General features: G+C 44.6%; 1 protein-coding gene and 1 long non-coding RNA gene across 5 annotated transcripts in view; one reads left to right on the top strand and one right to left on the bottom strand.

The window, feature by feature from the left end:
* LOC108289033 overlaps window positions 1-11,291 on the top strand; it is a 26,186-nt gene extending 14,895 nt beyond the window's left edge. For both annotated transcript variants that reach the window (XR_005196826.1, XR_001818961.2), the window contains one exon: window positions 442-11,291. This is a non-coding gene — a long non-coding RNA (uncharacterized LOC108289033). The remainder of the gene's footprint in view (window positions 1-441) is intronic.
* RPS6KA2 (ribosomal protein S6 kinase A2) overlaps window positions 1-15,536 on the bottom strand; it is a 457,145-nt gene that overhangs the window by 284,674 nt on the left and 156,935 nt on the right. The window lies entirely within an intron of this gene.

Below are 15,536 nucleotides of genomic sequence, written 5' to 3'. Positions count from 1 at the left end.
AAGCAGCCCCACGTGAGATCTGGGTGTGGGGGGAAGCAGCCCCATGTGAGATCTGGGTGTGGGGGGAAGCAGCCCCACGTGAGATCTGGGTGGTGGTCCATCAGCTGGGTGGGGACTGCCTCAGTACGGGGGTGATCAGAAATGAGAGATGGGAGATGCTCATTGGAAACCTGAATAGGTAGATGGAAATGCTTCATTTCTATTCAGATTATTTCTCCAAGTTTATCTCTATCCCAGACTTATCTTCCGAGTTTCAGACTAATATATCCACTCTCAGGTAGAAACATTTATTCTAATATTCTCCAGGAAACTCAGTGAACATGTCCACAACTCAAATCATTGCCCCTGAACCATCCATTAAAACATTTTCTCCAACATTTTTCCTTAACCTGGCAAATGCTCATCAGCTGAAACAGTCGATTTTCTGCATCAATTTGACAGGGCTGCCGGCTGCTCAGATACTGGTCAGATGTTATTCTGAATGTGTCCATGAGGGTGTTCTGGGACAGGACAGACGTCTAAGTAGGCGAATGGAGTCAAGCAGATGCCATCTCCAGTGTGGGTGGGCCTCACCCAATCAGTCAAAGGCCGGAACAGAACAGAAAAGCCGAGAAGGACCCCTTCCTGCCGGGCTGCCTTGAGCTCAGTCAGCAGTCTTTTTCTGCCTTTGGACTCAACCGGAAACACCAGATCTTCCTGGGTTTTGAGCCTTCCAGCTTTCAAACTATACCAGAGCTCTCCTGGTTTTCAGGCTTTTGGACTCAGACTAGAACTTCCACTGTGGGCCCTCCTGGGACTTCAGCCTGCCAACCGCACAGATCTTTGGACATGTCTGCCTCCAGAGTTGTACGAACCAATTCCTTATAGAATCTCTGTGTGTTTGTGTGATGTGTGTGTGCATAATTGTATATGTGTATGCATATGTGTGTGTATGGATACATATATAGAGATGCACATCCTATTGATTTTGTTTCTCTGGCAAACCCTGACTAATACACCAGCTAAAGAGGAAATAATATTGTCTAGGGAGAAGGTAGAGTTAATAAAAAAGACTCATATAAGCTATAGGGTATCTCCACATTGGAAATAAACCATAGTGCAACCCAAGAAATAGAAATGAGAGCAGAAATTGACCACAGATCAAGTAGGCTAGAACTATGGCAGAACTCCCCCTGGGCACACAGCCACCTGGCTGGGGATGGAGACCACATTTCCCAGCTCCCATGCTGCCAAGAGCAGCCACGGGCTAAGTTCAGATCAATGGCGTATGAAGGAATTGACGAAATCCCAGGGAATCTCCATAAAGATGAAGCCATCATCCTAGACTTCTTCCTTTTCTGTTTTCTGAAGGCCGAAAACCCAATTTGAAAATGACCCAGTTTTAACTCTGCAAACAAGAACCACACCTTAAAAGACAGTGGAGGAAGAAGATGAGGGAACCCCAGTCGCTGGATGACCTGGTGGAGCAGAGCCTCCATGCCAGCCTGGACTGTCAGCTCTGGGCCAGATTCTGGGAGGGAGGCTAGTATCTCTCCTGTTTAAGTCCCAATATTTTGAAGTCTCTTTTCTCCAGCGTTTGGCTTGTACTGAACTGAAACAGACATGGAAACACACACAAACAGCAACATAGGCAGACGGCCGTTCGCTCAACTAGAACAGAAGTCTGCCTGCTGTGCTCTCTCCTGTAGCCCCATAGAACGGGCCAGGAGCTGGCATGAGGAGGACTCAGAACTATGTGTGGAATGAATGGATAGTGGAAGAAATGCAGACTGGCACTAGAAGGGCAGTGAGGACATGGGAAAAGAGTCTATAGTTACATCTCTTTACAAGAACTTGCTGTACAGAGAAGGGAGTAACTAAGGAACTAGGGTCTGGGTGCCGTGTAATGCACATGTGTGTACGTGGGTGACACAGGAAATGCTAGGGCATATTTCCACAAAAATAAACAATCCAACAAGAGAAAGGAGTGCCATACAAAATAGAGTGTTGTAAATTTCCTGAGTTGTGTAGCAGGCGAGGTACTTTCTTCATATCACCAGAAGGGAAGAGGAGGAGGATGGGTGGGTGTACAGGAAAACCTGTTGGGTCACAGGTAGGAATTTTAGGATGTATCTAAGTGATGACTCTTAAAAAAAATTCTGTCTAGTGGGAAGCAAGGTCAACCCCTGGAGAGAATGCTGGCCAGCAGAGGTCAGGCCAAGGTAAATGGAGAAGGTTGAAAATAGGCATCGTGGAGAGAGAGAGCAAAGTGAGTACAGGGTTCTGGTCAGAATAAAGAGAAGCTCTCAGAGGCTGATGAGGTTGGGCATCATGCATTTTTATAGTAACAATCTTCCCAGTGTGTGTCTTTCCCAGGAACTGTCAGGGTTTAGACAGACATGAAGAACAGGAAATGTTTGGCTTCTTCTGGGGCTGTGATTTTTCCCCAATGATAAAAATTAAAAGGCTGAAGGGCAACTTCTATTGAATGTTGCAATAAAGTAGTTACTGACTCTGTTGGAGAGGGAAGAAACGGCTGACAGGAAGGCTGGTGGATGTGGTGGTGAACTCATCAGAGGGCCGGAGGTTCCGACAGGACAGGCACCTGCACTGTGGCTTCTTAACCAGCCCGGTGGGAGGACAAGAAATGGAGGCAACAGAATGTGCTCAACGACTTTGTCAATTACAAGTGATTAAGTTTCCAGGATGTAGGAAGTAGAAAAGTTCCTCTTCAAAGTGTCCTTTCTTGTTAAAGAATAATCGTAAGTGTTAGAAATAATAGTTTGTTTTAAATACTTTCTTCAAAGCCTTTTTGCTTTTTGCTAGTAGCTTTTTGTTAAGCCATATCCTATGTAGCTGTTAGACACGCTTACAGGCACGTAACACATTCTGTGTCCTTGTACTTTAACCAAGATACTGGTGCTAGATGTGCTCACAGCCTATGCCCCTTCCTTATTTAGACCTCCTTTTTGTTCTCTATTGCTTTTACCTGTTTAGAAAAATTTGAAGTTGTTAGACAATCAAGTTTTAGTTTAGATTGTTAAGTCTGGCTCCAACCAACAAAGATCAGACACAGCAGTAAGGACAACCCCAAATGCATAAAGGATAAATATGTCTGCTTTTCCTTTGCTCATTGTACTGTCATAGCAAGATAGGTGAGGGTACTCTTTCGGCAAGAAGTAAAGATTGCCTTGCTGAGAGATGCTTTGTCCCAGTGCTGACTTTTCCTTGCAGCACTGAAAATTTACATGTAACACAGGATGACAAAGTTTAGAATAGATGGCTAATTTGGAGCTTTGTCCCAGTGCTGACTTTTCCTTGCAGCACTGAAAATTTACATGTAACACGGGATGACAAAGTTTAGAATAGATGGCTAATTTGGAGTAGGAAAAAAACATCTCTAGAGATGAGAAGGTAGCAGAATGGAGAGGTCAGGTGGTCAGATGTGATTTTCAGATGGATGTGGAAGACACCAAGTGGATAGCAGGCATGGTAATGGTGAGGAAGACTGGCGTGGATTCCAACGACCCCTCTGAGTGCACCATAGTAACAGATGGAGTTGGTGACTCCTAAGAGTACAGGAGAGGTGGTATTGTCAGATTGCATGAGATTTAAAGAAGCAAATTTTTGTCCAGCTAATAGGCTGTGGTCAGAAAGCTCCCTGAAGAGCAAGGATGACATTGACCAAGCATGTGGCACTCAGGTCTCAGGGGCAAAAAGAGAGCAAATTGCCTCCATTTGAGAGGATCACAGAGGAAGTGGGTTCTCAGGAGCCATCAGATTCCACTTAAGGAAAGCGGGAGGAATCTTGAGAGAAGACTTCAAGGGAATGGCTGACCAAAGAGGTGGGATGGCCAGCAGGCCAGTGCTTGGGAGTAGAGAGACAGGCCATGAATGTGTGGAAGGAAGTTGTCCCTTGAGCGGTGACCAGGACAAAAGGGGAGGCCAGCTTGGTGGACTTCACTCTGCTTGTCTTGCAGGAGACTGCCAGGCCAGGGACACTCTCCCTTGGGTTCATAAATGAGTCAGATGGCTGGGACTCCATCTTCTCTCCCTGAGGAACTAGTTGATAAAGACACCCTAGTGCATTTTCCTGAACAGACTGTTGATGTTAACAAGGTCAGTCTGATACGGCTGATTCTTTATCAGTCCATCACTGTTTCTTTTGTAGACACACATCAGCTGTCGGTTTAACCAATTCTTGCTGAAAATGGATTATTACCGAGAATGACCATCAAGTCCATGGCTTTGGGATGTGCAGAAGATATTGAATGCTGGCTTTTCAAGCTGGTGCCTCATTCAGCCATCTATAGTCTTCTGACATTTTTACAGTTTGCAAAGTCATAGATTAAAATACACAACTAATCAATAAGGAGACTTGCCTAAGGCCAGGGGACTGGAACCACAGGGAGAGCAAAGAGATGTTTCACGTTTGTAGGTTCTACTTTGTCTTTATGATTGTGGCACTGTGTGTTCCCAAAACAGGAATGCTGGGAGGCCTGGAATAGGTTTTCTGAGTCCTGGCTCTGCCACGGGCTAGCTCTGTGACCCTGAGAAGCCCACGAGGATCTGAGAGCTGTCATTTCTTCATCTTATGAGTGGAAGTAAGTCCCGACGCTGCTTACCTTATGGGTTGCTGTGGCTATTCAGATGTGTTGTACATGAAACACTGCATGAGTCCACGTTTACACTAGGCACTAAATCATTACTGGTATTTTATTGTTCAAGGTATAATGTAAGACAACATCTATACTAACCTTAACATTTAAACATTTATTTTACCTAAAAGCTGATGATTTCTGATGCTATAGTTAGATGCTCTTTCCTTTTATCCTGGTGTGTTTGCTTTTCACCTTTTCATGTGTCCTTTTCAAAACTATCCCTAGGAAGCAGCTGGTGTGATTATATTGGGTTTGTTAGAAAGTAATGTCTTCATCTTCCTTTCCATTAGGACTGCGTAAAATCGCATCACTTGAAGTGTGTGCTAAGAATGTCCCTAATCCCTTGTGGGATATTTCTCCTTCTGAGTCTCATGTTTGGTGATTCCTGCTTTATAAAACCCATCTCCCTGAAAGCTTGGGACACATTTAACTCCACGTCCCTCTCTTCCTTGATGCGATTCTGTTTCCTTCAGCTCTTCGTCTGCCTTCCTCCTGGCAATACGCCTCTCTAATTTCCTTTCTTAGAGGCTTCCACTCCAGGGTTCAAGGATTTTCCTGCAACTGCATGCCTTCTTTTAGAGAAGAGGGCAGGTGTGTGCACACAGCATAATTGGGTCTTTGGGTCTAATTCTCCAATATATCTGTCCCTTTTGAATTGAGCTAACTTTTCAGTAATTTTTTAGCCATAATGTTCATCTACCAAGCAATACAGGTGAAGTCATGTTTATCACCTATAATTTTATTACCTGCAGAATGCTTATTCATATATGGATGTCAATGGCTACATGTATTGATTAAAACTCCCTTCCCAATTACGTTACTAAGGAAACAGCTAGACACATTTCAAATGTTAATCACCTTTTGTTACACCTGAGTCACATTAGCAATAACTTTCTGCACGAGAGAAGTACTCGCTTTGTTTGGATTGGAATTCTGTCTCGTACACAGGGTTCAATTAACATTAGCTGAGACTATTTCTTAAGTCAAAGAAGATGCATATCCTCTTCATTATTAAGCCTAGAATGTGATTTTCTCAGGTTGCCACATTAATCAGAGAGAGACACTGTGTAGTTTATGATCAAAACTAAGGCAGCTCAACAGCGTTACATCTTAAGAGGCTGACATAGGAGAAATGTCATTTCCTTTTTAGTCTGCGTCATTAAAAAGATCTTTTTTTCTTTTGAAGTCTTTCTCTTGGTTGCTCGACATTTCTTCACAGAAAGAATATGAAGGAAATCAGTGATACATAGCATGTGAAATCAAAGCAGCAGCAGGATTTTGTTTAGAGGAATGCACAGCTGCATTGACTGTGATTACAATTCAGAAAAGCTGCAGCTGCCAATTTCCTTTCTGCAATTCAATTAACCTTATATGTACCTTTCAACTTTAAGGGATGTTTTTTCCACTCAAGGAAAAAACAAAAGGAGAATGGGAGAAATTATAGAACTATGAAATGGGACTTACAAAGAAGTAGAATAGTTTGCCTATTCTTCTCAGGTAACATATTTTATGGACAATTTCAATTCTTCCTGCTGCTGTCTTCAGAAGAGCTTAAATATAATTCTGGATATTATTTTCATTTTACAAGAAGATATTGGCTCACACTTCTCAGAGAGCTGAGGAGCTGGAATTTGACTTAGTATAACCGAGGTAAGAGTTACATCTGGAAAAGAACAATTCTTCCCGTGAATTAGGACAAGTTCAACTACATCCTAAATCACAGTGATCTTAAGTACTACTCCTCATGCTTGTAAGAGATTTTAAAATAAAACAGCAATCTGTGTACAGTACGTAGCCAAGGTGATCCAAGGTCAGTGTCTCCTCCTAGGTGCACCTGCAGGGAGTTAGCATTCACCGCCCACACGCCTGGCCCAACAAGAGCTGACCAGGCATGCACACGCTACTGACGAAATGCAGCCTGGTTTGCTGCAGGGCATCTGTTTTCTAAAACACATTTGTCACTGATAGACCTAGTGACCGACTAGGTGTGAATACGATGTAAAAGTTGCATTGGTCATAAGCCAATTTATCTGATGCACTAACATTTTAAGTCACCATGTAATAGCAGGTCTGTGCTGTAACACAAAGAACTGTGGCACAGGTGAGCACAGCAAGACACCGAGAACACGCTTGCCTGTCCACTGGCCCCATGTTTCTTCTGCTGGTCCTGTCTGGCCGTGTGTTTGGCTTTGAAAGTGTCCAGGATCTGGATCTTCATGCAAAAGAAACAAGCATGGGATGGTGACCTGGAACACTTCTCGCCGGCATCACTGCGTTTTCGCAAAGCCTGCAACTGATCCATCTCCGATCTGCGCTCCGAGGCTCAGCCCTCTGATCTTTCCTTACCTCTCCTTTCCCTAGGCTGCCTTCCTCTTTTTCCTTATTAAAGTTCTGTACGTACTGCAGCATATTCCATTTATTGGGAATGGAATATATTTCTTCTATGCCAGGATTCAAAATTGGGATTGTTATTGTAGTTTGTGCTCCGGTTACAGAATTTCTAAGGTTTGAGTGTTCTATCCCAGCACCATATTTTCTCAAAGCCTTGCTCTCTGCAGTGGGCAATTTTGCACAAAGCAATTTTCTCAGGCATATTCTTCTGAGCTCCAGGTCTCCACATCCAACATCTACTCAACAATTTATTCTGAGATGTTCACCTCAAACATGTCAGAATCAACATGTCAACATGCCAATACCTCCTGCAGGATTTCCTAACTCCACAGATGGTATCTGTCTAATTGTGCAAGCCAAGAACAAGGCACCAGCTGGGACATTTCCTGTATCCAGTCTATCATCACGTCCAGTTAATTTTACAAGTAGTGTTTCTCCAATGTGTCCGTTTCTCTTTGTCTCTGCTGCCACCTTCATCTCATACCAGGATCACTGCGGCAGCCTCACCAGGATCACTGCAGCAGCCTCCCCCCAGGCCACAGTAGTCTATGAAACACTAATCTGAGCAGATCACCACCTTCTGCACAAACCCTTAGGAAACTAGAAGAAAACTCCCTCGACCTCGTAAAGGCTATATTAACAAAACATCCAGTAAACATCACACTCAATGGAGAAACTTTAACACCAGGAGCAAAGATGCCCATTAATATCACAACTGCTTAGCATGGTACTAAATATTCTTACAGACAAAAAAGAATCAAGAAGGAAGGAGTCAGAAAACAAAAGAAATTCGTGGTGTAAGATTTGGAAGGAAGATAAAAAAATCCTTATTGGCAGATGGGCAGATGACACAGTCCTATACATAGGCACTCCAACAGAAGAGAGACTATTCAAACTAATGAGAGTTCAGTGATGTTGATGGATTTAAAGTGAGCTTAAAATTAATAGTAATTCTCTTTACCTACTGATGCAGACTGAATGTTGTGTCCCCCCAGTTCTTACGTTGAAATATAATCCCAAGTGTGATGGTATTTGGAGGGAGTTCTGGGAGGAGATTAGGTCGTGAGAGCAAAGCCCTCATGAATGGGATTATGAAAGAGACCTTATAAAAGAGACCCCAGAAAGACCCCTCACCCCTTCTACCATGTGAGGACTTGGCGAGAAGGCACCATCAATGAACCAGAGAGCAAGTGTTCACCAAACATTAGATCTGAAAGTCCTTCGCTCTTGGACTTCCAGCCTCCTGAACTGTGAAAAACAAATTTTTGTTGTTTATAAGCCACTCTGCTTATAGTTTTTCATTACAGCATCCCAAATGGACTAACACACCTGCAATAACCAATTCCAATTTTTATTAAACTTATGTGGTGAAATTTTATCAAATACCTCTCTGTACCAATTGGGGGACCACATGGTTCACATTATCAACAAGAGAAAATAGGCAACCCAAACCCAAAAAACAGGCAAGTAATAAAAACAGTTCACAGCAAGAGAAATTTAAATGACTGGCAAGTGTGTGAGGATTTCCTCAACTCAGTAAATGTAACCAGAAGAAATAAAGTGAGGAGATGCCGCTTCCAACCATCATATTTATAAAATGTAAAAGGCACCACAGAACCAAGAGTTGATGGGTGTGGGAAGATACAGGGCCTCCTGCAGTTCTTCTGGGAGCACCCCCTGCTGTGACTGCATGGAGAACACTCGTCATGAAGATGAAGGATGAGTATCATCAGTGGTCTTTCCATCCCATGCTGCACAGACTAGAGACCCCAGACCCCCACCCCCGACGACTGGATGAGTACCCAGGCACGGGGACAACTACTTAGGCCGGCTTTATGCACAGTACCCAGGGAGAAGTAAAGCCCTGTGCCTACTGCTTGTGCAACTGAAATATCACCCCGTTACTGTGTATCTTAAAGGATACATTCATATCCAAGAATAGAGAGAGAGTGCGATCAGGAGCAAAAGTAAAATAGTATTAAACAAGAAGAGTCTTGTTTTGAACAGTTGCACTGGAGTTCCTTGAATAGTAGTAACAAAACTCTGCATAGGAAGTTTTTGAAAAACATTAAAAGAGTAAAGTGTGGTCTTCAGATTAATTGGTGGGAGGGTGACAGCCATTGAAATGGATAAGTTCAATTTGGGAGTGAATATCACTCAAAATAGACCAAAGTCCAACATACCTATAATTGGTGTTCAGGAAGAAGAAAAGTACCCAGAAAGCTTGAGAGTAAGGGTTGATCAGGAAAGAGAGTTAACTTCGATTTGACACAGAAAAATCCCAACTCTCAAAAAGCTAAGCCACACCAAAGAAACTGCTTTATCTGGATGTTGGGAAGATTTAGGATGTTAAAAATAAGTTCAGTATAAACAGAAACTCTTTCTCCCTTGCAACTTCCATTCCTCCTGCCTTGGGTGGCTGGCAAAAGCTAAGAATGTAGAAGACATTCTGAGACGTTTCTGAGACCCTGAGAAGGGGCTTACGTGCCCACTAAGCGTTCCCGTCACCAGGCAGTGCACTCTGCTAAACAAGCCTTCACCAGCAGGCCTTTACTAGGACCATTTACGGTGACAATAAGTTACTTCCTCTGAAGTTTTATCACAATGGCTTCCTTCTCATACAGTTGAACTTGCTCACTTTCAAATGTAATTATGTTTTGAAATACATACTTCTGAAGTGAAGCCATCAATTTTCATAGGCAATGCATGATAAAATAAATGCATGGTACCGCAAACTGCAATTTATTAAGTTTGGTGGAGTCAGTGGAGCCAGTCATGTAGACAGCTGGGAGAAATCAGAAACAGAGGTGACATGGAGTGATATTCAAAGTAGAGAAACAAGGAAGAGGCATGAGCCAGAAGCTGTGAGCCTGCAGTGGGGTTCCGTACACATTGCCCTCAGCCAGGTACCATCGGCTTGTTTTAGCATGCCCCTTGTCTGGGCTGTGCCCCAGTTTCCTCCTCCTTAAAGCAGCACTGAAGTTCATCTCACCCCTGCTTCCCTCACTGCTTGTCATAAAGATATAACGAGATTATGATTGTGGGTGCTCATTAAGCTGGGCACATATGTGGCAAATCATTACTTTTATTAATGGAGGAATAAGAACAGTCCCATAAGTCAGAAATAAAGACACAATATATCCTTAAAAATAAACATATGGGCTGGGTGAGGTGGCCCACACCTGTCATCCCCACAATTTGGGCAGCCGGGGCAGGAGGACTGCTGATGCCCAGACACTGGAGGCCAGCCTGTGCCACATAGTGAGACCACATAAAAAAAAATAAACACACGACCAAAAAGAAAAAACTATCTGATGGCTTCGCTTTATCCTAATGTCAAATCACAATTATTCTTTACATCATCTTTTTTCTTCACGAAAGTCAGAATCTCATAGGAAATTGGTCAAGATCCTGACGTACAGGTGGGTTAACAGGATCAGTAAATGTCAAATAACAAATTACAAAGAAGGAAGGGATGAAATGAAGTCCTGGCACATTTCTCCTGGTTGTATTTCTTCTTTCTGGCCCAGACATCTCCTAGATTTACAGGTGCGTAAATGTCCCTTCTCGTCACCAGGACAGCTTTAACTACCGTCAAGAAGTATTTTTCAAATAAACACTTCAGTTTCTGTGTCTGAAGTGTTTATTTGACTCATCGGAACTGAGAACAAATTAGGGGTTGACAAGGTCCTATTGCGTGCAGAACAACTGTGACTTTCTAAATGGAAGAACATCTTTAAAACTTTAAAGAGGGTTTCAGTTTTCATGTATGCCATATTCTATTATCGAACCAGAAACTTCACTCCAAAGTACTATTCAAAATCCTGATGGAGTAAGAATTAAATTGCTGCAACTTAACTTTAATCCTGTGTACTTCTTCAGTTATCACACAATGTCTTTTTTCCCTGTCCTTACCAATCTCAAGGTTCACCATTGTAAATATAAGTGTATGTCAATTAGGAAAAACACAGGAAATCCCTTAACATCTGGAAGGTTCCATTCAATTTTGCTATTCTTATGAAAACTGATTTCAAATCTGGAATATTCAAAGTAACACTTGAGTCATGACCTCTACAGCATGCTTTAGCATGTGGTCCGTTATATCTGGCAGATCACCCTCACACACTGCTCTCGGCACCCTGATGTCCTCCCAGCACAGTGTACTTTGTTCTGAACTCTTCAGTATACTTTTTGTAGAATAATATGTACATATGCATGCATGAGAGTGTGTGTGTATGGGGGGGGTGTGGGGTGTGTGTGTATGGTATATGTTATATGAGTGTGTGTGTGGTGTGTGTGTGGGAGTGTGTGTGGGGTGTGTGTGTATGGTATGTGTTGTATGAGTGTGTGTGGGGGGGTGTGGGGTGTTTGTGGGGTGTGTGTGTATGGTATGTGTTGTGTGTGTGTGTGTGTGTGTGTGTGTGGTGTGTGGTGTTTGTGGGGGGTGTGTGTATGGTATGTGTTATATGAGTGTGTATGCATGTGTGGTGTGTCATGTGTGGTGTGTGTATGTGTGTTTGTATGGTGTGTCTGTGTCCGTGTCATCAAATACTGTATCTTTTGATTACATCCTGGAGGTGCATGTGTTATGCATCCTTCTCTTCTGGAATATGAAATAGGCATGTATTTCCCTATTCCTCCCACTAAGTACAGCTGAAAACCCTGACACTTCATGGAGAATGACCCTGCCAGACAGAGAGAAGGAGGCAGGATGGCTGAGGAGCTCAGGATTTGAGGAATAACATGGTGGAAAATTCCCTGGGTTTTCCTTTGCCTCATGTGTACTAGACCTGGAACCGAAGAAATCAGCAACCCAGAAATTCCAGCAGGCACAGACAAAATAAAATCCCAACAAAAGCCTGCTTTCTCTAGCCACAGGACCAGGGAAGAGGCAGAAAACTCTTAGACGATAACTGCTCTACTTCAGCCAAACAACACAGAAAAACCTTGGCCCCACCTTCACCCATGCCAGTAAGGGCTGTCTGGGTGGCCTAGAATTCCACCCTCATTAGTCTGTAAGGAGGTGCCCCAAATTCCCCACAGGGGTGGTGTCCACAAGGACACTGACCACTGCCCAAGGTAACTGGCCATAGCTCTTCTTGGGATTAGTGGAGGCCACACAGAGAGTGGGAACCTCTACCCTCAGCAAGCAAGAATAGCCCCACAACTTTCTTCATTGCAGTAATAGGGGGCACCCCCACTTCCTAGGTTGGAGTCATGTGAGTCCCAGTCTGTTAAAACAGAAAGCTTACATAAGGTCCAGAGTCTCATAACACAGTGCCCCAAAAGTCTAACTTTCAATTAAAAAAAAAAATCACTAGTTGCTCAAAGAACCAGGAAGATCTCAAACAGAAAAGAAAAAATAAACCAAACCAAGATGACAGAAATGTTAGATTTATCTGACAAAGATTTCAAAGCAGCCATGATAAAAATGCTTCAACAGGCAATCGCAGACCAGCCTGAAATCAATGAAGAAACAGAGCCTCCGCTAAAAAATGGGACATATAAAGAAGAACCAAATGGAAGTTTTAAAAGTGAAAAATACAAAACCAAAATGAAAAGTTCACAGGCAGGGCTTAATAGCTGAGTAGAGGAAACAGGAAAGCAAGCATGAAATGCAGGATGAAACAACAGACACTCTCACCTCAAAACCCAGAGGAAGAAGAGCAACATAAACCCACAGCAAGCATAAGAAAGGACATAAATAAATAAAAGGAAATGAAGAAAGAGAGATAGAGAGCAGAAATCCATAAAACTGAAAACAGAAACGACGGAAAACACCCATGAAACAATGAGCTGATTTAAAAAAATAAGACTAATAAAATTGACAAATCTCTGGCAAGACTGATTGAAAGAGAGAGAGAGAGGAGACACAAGTTCATAAATTACCAGTATCAGGAATGAAACCGAGAATCACTACAGATCCCGCAGACTTGGCAAGGATAACAAGGGTGCGCCATGAACGCCTCTACACACAGATTGTAGGGATGCATACCCTGCTGGTGGAGGCTGCCCAGGAGTAGCTGGGCCTGGGTAAAAGGTACACACAGCTTTCAAAAGAGGCTCAGGGTCACTGGAGGAGGAAATTCTGGCATCCCAGGTGCCTGGAGAATGTTCTTGGAGGGAGGGGTGCAAACTGTAGACAGGAACATCACCTGATTTTCACAGACTCGCATCCTGTGGTGAGGGCAAGGCCAGGGAAGGCAGAAGGAGCTCTCAAATGCTCAGGGTCAGGGTAGAGTCCCTCTGGTCCAGCTCTAAACACTGTGCTGAGTACAGATGCTTTTTTTCTTGTCATTGCCAATGAGGTAACACTCACCAATACAGAGGATGACTAAGGATCTGGAGCCAAGGGTTAACAGCCTTCAGGAAGGCTTAGCAAGCTTTGCAGCTATTCCTTTCATTATCTAACAAGTATTTGTGAGGGTTCTTGCTATAACTCAGCATCTGAGCCACGCATGCAGCATGGGGTTAGAAAGAGACGCAGGGATTGGCTGTGGCAGCCCAGGGAGAGTGGCGTGCACCTGCAGAACGGGTGCGAGTCTCTCATGCCACGAGGTCCCGTTCCCCCTTGATGTGCGATGTCCCACCGAGGCCCACAGGTAGGCTGTGTCCCTCGATGTCTGGAACACCCACTGAGCTCACAGGGTTCTGCCTTCCCAGCACCCTGCTCTAGATGCTGCCACACAGCACCTGAGAAGCTGCTGAAATGCAGCATCTACCCGAGCTTCCGCTTCGTTAGCGGCCTGTGCCTCACACCTCGCTCCTCTCTGCCCTGAACAGGGGCACGGGGAGAGCACCCCGCGAAGCTCTGGGTTCCTGACGGCTTCGTTAGAAATGAAGCCAAAAAGTGCAGGCGCAGGTCAGGAGAACAGGGTTATGTGACCCCTGGAAATGACACATCTGTCCCTGGAGGCGGCGTCTTTCTCCATGCTCCTTCCCAAGTTCAGTTTCTGACGAGCTTCCATCACCTCCTCCTCCCGGCCTCCTATGACTTCCCACCGCAGAGCTCTGCCCCAGGCCCCAGAATACATCTCACTTTCTCTCTTTTCAGAGCAGAGGAAGCCCAGCTCTAAGGGTGACTCACGGCCACTCAGATGTCTGTATCAGAAGACCGACGCCAGATCCACAGCTGGGCTTTCACACCTGAGGAGGTGGGAGGGGGTTTTGTTTTAATAAATTCATGCTTGATTAAATGAGCGAAAAGTAAATTAAGGAATTTTGAGGGAGGAGGAAGAGCAGATTGTCATGAACAGTTGGTGAGATATCTGTGCAGATAGACTGTGCAAAAAAATTGTAGGACACAGCTACTCATTTTTTCTCTGTCCTCTTTTTAAAGGACTGGTGCCTAGATATCTGGGTCACAGCCCTGGGGAGAAATACGAACACATTTACGCATGATGTGGAGAGAAAATAAAGGACAGAATCACCCAGGAGTGGTTGAAGAACAAACACAGACGCATGACTTATGTGTCCTGGAATCAAAACCACTCCTTGCCCCGTGCAGCCATGTATTCAGCTTTATTATTCTAGCAAGTGAAAAACACAAAGCTCAGCTTTGTGAAATATCTGGAGTGAGGCAGAGGAGGAGAGAAGTGTTGCCTGTGACGCCCTGGGGTCAGCACTGGCCACGTTATTTGCAGAGGTGACAGGGGTCATGGTGCAAAGCTCCCTCGTGGAGGAGGCGGACAGGCTTGTTAGTGTGTCCCTCACAGCCAGCGGTCACCACACCCTGTCACACCACCATCACCGAGTTCCAAGCCCCAGCGCTTCTCACCTTGGCTTCCACAATGGCCTCCCTGATCCCGCCTTTCCCTCTGGGTTCATGCCAAGAGCCCAGTTGACCTAGGCTTCTTCACACCCTGCTCCAACCACGTCCATCTCCCGGCCAGCCATCAGTGATGAATGATCCCTTCCTCTGACTTCAAACCTAATCCCAGACCACAGGGTATCAGGCAGGGTTACCCGCACATGCTGCAGGGGTGGGAAGAGGTGCGGTCAAGCGCTCTGTGCCACTGGGGTGAAACAGAACACATTCTCACCCATAGAGACAGCTTGAGTCGTTCTTGGGTGCTCATGAGAAACATAGAAAAGGCATCTGACTCAGAGCTGAGCCCTGGTGCTCTCGTTTCAGGTCCTGGGAAGAGACAGCTGTGAGATGGAGGCAGTAGGAGGTGACAGAAAATGGTTTATTTACTGGTTCCTTATGGCTGAATTGTATACCCAAAAAAAGATGTGTTGACGTCCGCACATCTGGAATGGAGAATGTGATGTGACCTCATTTGGAATTAGGGCATTTGCCAACATCAGCAAGTTAAGACGGGGCTGTTGGGGTGAGCCCTAACTATGCCTGACTGGCGTCCCTATGGGAGGAGAGACAGAGGGAGGAGAGACAGAGACACACAGAGGGAAGACAGCCACCCGGAGACAGACACACAGAGGGAAGACAGCCACCCGGAGACAGAGACACACAGAGGGAAGACAGCCACCCGGGGACAGAGACAC

The sequence above is a fragment of the Cebus imitator genome, unplaced genomic scaffold, assembly GCF_001604975.1.
Source record: "Cebus imitator isolate Cc_AM_T3 unplaced genomic scaffold, Cebus_imitator-1.0 Scaffold389, whole genome shotgun sequence".
Classification (NCBI taxonomy): Eukaryota; Metazoa; Chordata; class Mammalia; order Primates; family Cebidae; genus Cebus; species Cebus imitator.
Note: the sequence above shows the minus strand (reverse complement) of the source record. Positions and strands in the feature narration are given on the sequence as shown.